The sequence below is a fragment of the Dermacentor silvarum genome, chromosome 8 (assembly GCF_013339745.2).
Source record: "Dermacentor silvarum isolate Dsil-2018 chromosome 8, BIME_Dsil_1.4, whole genome shotgun sequence".
In the NCBI taxonomy this organism is placed as follows: domain Eukaryota; kingdom Metazoa; phylum Arthropoda; class Arachnida; order Ixodida; family Ixodidae; genus Dermacentor; species Dermacentor silvarum.
The window spans coordinates 81,712,483-81,717,210 of record NC_051161.1 but is presented as its reverse complement, the minus strand read 5'-3'; positions in this window follow the sequence as shown (position 1 = coordinate 81,717,210).

The window sequence follows — 4,728 nt, the reverse complement described above, 5'->3', positions numbered from 1 at the left end:
GGAGATGGTTTCGCGGCAGCGGCCCCAGTGCTCATCGCGGTGCTGCAAAGGAGAGAGAATGAGGCGCGCGCGCTCCGTCATTTTCATACCGCGGAACTACCGTGGCGCCCCCAGTGGAGTATGCAGCTGTCGCACCACCTGTCGTGCGCGCCGCTCCGTATCCTAGAGGAGAGAAAGGGGGGGGGGAGCGTAGGAGAGGAGAGAGAGGGGAGGGGACACGCTTGCGCTGTGGTGGTGTGGGACGCCGTGGGAGGGACGGACAAAGACCCCGCCATAAGCTGCTTCGCATCTAAAAGCAGCTGGCCGCTGGTGTGATACGAACCCATGTCTTCGCATTACACGTGTGATGCTCTCTCTCTCTCTTTATATACCTATACATACATTACCAACACACACACCTATACAAGCTCTTATAAGCTCTCCCATCTCTATATCTCTACCACACGATCGGCTTCCCACACTTCAGACACATAAACTTTTTTCCACTTTGATACTCCCAATGTTAACGTATTAAAATAAAGTAGCAGCACGTACAACCTTGCACTCTATAGGACACCCTAACGATGCAAAATTGGGCCATCCGAAGTGTTCTCGCTGATTGCGCAGGAAACCAGCTCGTAAATCAGGCCCGATGTGCAGCGCAATGCAGGTGGTTGCGACATAGGGAAGGAACTGCGGGGCGCCGCCGCCCCTATCCCAAAGATGGATCGAGCCGTCTTCACGCTGCTCTGGCCACAATTTCTGCAATCGTCGAAGACTCTGGGAGGCCCCGTTAACTGGCTAAACGTATGTATAACCACGCAGACCAACGGTGCGCGCTTTCACCACGCACACCGTTGTCTCTGTGCAAGTGCAAGACCTGGCTTTATTCCCACAGTCATGATGCGATAATCTCAAATAATTACTGTTCAAGCGCATGTTACTTTTGTAGTTTCATTCGTCGCGTGCATCACTCGTTAATTTTGGCACTGCGCTGGGAAGCAAGGAAACATGTTTCCCAGCGGTAGCGTGCTCACACTTCATTCATCACTGTACTATAATGGGAGAGAATTAAATAAAGCCTTTACAGGAAGTTTGTTTAACTTGACGCGTTGACGCGAGTAATCGCAAGGCGTGAAGAAATGTGTGAAGGTTAACGAAGCTCGCAAGCACGCCAATTTGCGTGTTCTGCACTCAACACGGAAGGATTCGCGTCCTAAACGACGCTATGCAGTCTCTGGTCCTCGTTGGTAGTGCCTGCAAGGACGTGAAGCTGCAAGACTTGTGCGAATTTAGTTGGCGTGGATAAGGAGGGTCAGCATTTCTGTGACCCCAGACAGAATGTTAGGGAGGGTGAAGATATGTTGAACTGAGAGAGAAACAGATAGAGAGAGAAAGGAAAAATAGGAAAGGCAGGAAAGTCAGCAACACGAGCGTCCGGTTTGCTACCGAACGTTGGGAGCAAGGAAAAGGAGGAGCAGAAATAGGATGAGATTAAACAAAGTTCGTGCGCGGGAGTATGCACAGGAGCATTATCAACGGTTACTCAGGCCAGTGCACTCCAGGAACTGCACTAGAATACGAATAGGTTCTTGCGCCAGCGTGGGAAGCGGCCACGGCCTGAGTATCCTTGGACGCTGTAACGTAAAGCTGTTCGAAACTTTTCGGTTACATTTCTGCGATGAGCCCTCCGCGATTGGTCAAATATTTTTCTGGCCCCCCACGCTTTACTTGTCGGTTTCGTGACGTCAGGAAAACAGTGCAAGCTCCTCATCTGGCATGACGGGTACACACTGATTATACACGATTAGACCGAACAAAAGAAAAAAAAATAATTACTTATGATTCTACGTTATTTTCACCATCAGCCCTCCACAACTGGTCAAAAGATTTGGGACTGCGCGCATTTCACCTACCTGTCTGTCACGCAAGGTCACAAAATTACGAAAGCTCTCCGCGTCAAAGCGACGCGTACGCATTAAAAATTCATTAATATGCTGAACAAACGTGAATTTTTTTTTGTGGTACAGCCGGAGATTGCCCCGCTACGAAAGGAATAGAAGGTGGCGGCCCGCCGATTGCTCTGTCGCTGGCTACTCGGAGCTGCCGATAAGAATAGATTTATATGCGTACAATAAAATTTCTTGTTCGCCGTATAACGTACGTTATCTAGCCTTTTCGGCACGTACACGACATCGCTCTGCCAAACTTTCTGTGCTGAGGATCCGTTTTAGCCGCATTTTCTTGCCCTCCCGTTTCACGCTGCCGCGATCTTCTACCAGGGATCGGCATAAATGAATGCACAATAGCGGCTGCTTTCAGAATCTGTGTGTAGCTCAAAACCTTGCACTAATTTTCCCAGCGCTGTTGTTGCCCGATAGCTCAGTGATTAGCGCGCTCATCTCCCAAATGTACGTGGCTTTACCGGCATGGGCTCGAGTCCCAGTGGAAGCGGTTGCGAGGGCGTTTTGTTTTGCTTCACGCTGTCGGCAATGGCGACGCAGACAAAGGCACAGTAGCCCGACGACAAGTTAGTCGGAGCCTCGTACCTGCATTGCCTGAGCTGTGTCACCTCTCACCGCGGTGCTCTACTATCTGAGGGTTTCATTAAACCAGAAAGCCTCTGGACACACGATACGAGGATCGCAAAAAGAAAAAAAGTTTAGCTGCAAAGACAAACAACAATGCTCACGAGGACCTTTTAGGTAATGGGAACATTGCTGAAACAATGACGTCTATACTCTGTTATCCCTGTGAACCAGCAAAACGCATAGACCTGCTGTAAAGGTGAACAGAATGGCCTGGCGAAGTCATTGTTAAAAAACTTAGAACTTGATCGTTGCTCTTCGTACTGTTCCTAAAGGAATCAAAGCGTTTCTGGCTTGTAAGCCTGCAAAAAAAAAACCCTAAGCCGCTAAATGCACAAATGCGTGAACAAGTTGTGCGAACTTCGCAAAAAGTTTGAAAGATTTGTTTTATCGAATGCTTATCGAATTTGTCTTGAGTATGTACTGGACGGACAGAACAATTGTTTTTTTTTTTGCCTTTAAGTATTTGTGTATCCGGTATTACAAGTTGCGGTCACCTGGGCTGTTATAGTTATTTGTGGATGAATTAACTTCCCTTTGTAGGAAAAGGTCTGTGTAACGCAAGCTTGAGCTTCCTGATTCACGTGGACTAACAGTGCACGAAACTCGCATCTTCCATGCAGGCGGTCTACATAGTACAGAGACCATAGAAATGTTACTGAATATGAGTCACCTGTGACATAAAAATGTATTTTTCTAAACGCAGGTGAACAGTCTTCTTATGCGTGCGTCATCTTTTATGGCATAAAAATTTTAAAGAATGAATATTCAACTATAGCCGAGCAACAAGGTTTAGAAAATGTGGTTGATCCCTCTTATATAGGAATCGGTATAGAACACGAAAGTGAAACGTGTCTTCACAGAAGTAGTGTAATGTTTATTGCACATTGATATATAATGTCTATTGGTGTTTTGTGGCTAAAGCGCCCTTAGGCGTTGATGCACCCACGCTGACGCCTGGTGGCACGTCTCCTCCATCACGACTACCAACGTCGATGACCATGAGCAACCGTCGTGCATATGAAGCTGCACTACGCTGCACACGCTAGCACAACGCGAAAGACGAAGCACGTAACTGACACACTAATACAACGCGCAAGACAAAGCACGTAACTGAATCGTAACCGAGTCAAATCAGCGCGTACAGCGCGTCGTAATTGCAGCCTCCGCGATCAACTTCAGAAACATTTTCAGAGCTAATTGCGGAGGCCACGCTCCGCTGTGCTGAGTACGGTGAACGCCACCTATGTGGCGTTGGTAGTGCTTCTTGATGCCAGCGTCCCTTCAAATGCTGGCATCGAGGCGTCGTAGTGCTGAGACCACCGAAGCGTTCACTGTCGGTGCGCGTTAGTGTCATAATGCAGTACTTCTCTTTTCTGCTCGTAGGCGGCGGCACCGCCCCGAGCAAGAGCGCGGGTACACGGAGGAGTGTTAGATATATAAGGCGCGTCTGTGTAGCTCTCTGCAAATGCGTTTGTGGCGCAATGGGTTAAACGCTCGGCGATCTATCGTCGCGGACCGAGAGGTCGTGGGTTCGATTTCCAAATTTTGCATGTTTGTGGAACTTTTAACACGAAAGTGTTTTATGCCGGGGTCTACCAGGACTTCACTGACGTACTTCCGTCACGGAAATACGTCAGTGAATGTTCTATGTTCAGTATTATGTTCTATGACGTATTTCCGTCACGGAAATACGTCATAGAACATAATACAAAGAAAGAAACCAGAAGAAAAAGTTCCACAAACATGCAAAATTTGGAAATCGAACCCACGACCTCTCGGTCCGCGACGATAGATCGCCGAGCGTTTAACCCATTGCGCCACAAACGCATTCGCAGAGAGCTACACAGACGCGCCTTATATATCTAACACTCCTCCGTGTACCCGCGCTCTTTATCGGGGCGGTGCCGCCGCCTACGAGCAGAAAAGAGAAGTACTGCATTATGACACTAACGCGCACCGACAGTGAACGCTTCGGTGGTCTCAGCACTACGACGCCTCGATGCCAGCATTTGAAGGGACGCTGGCATCAAGAAGCACTACCAACGCCACATAGGTGGCGTTCACCGTACTCAGCACAGCGGAGCGTGGCCTCCGCAATTAGCTCTGAAAATGTTTCTGAAGTTGATCGCGGAGGCTGCAATTACGACGCGCTGTACGC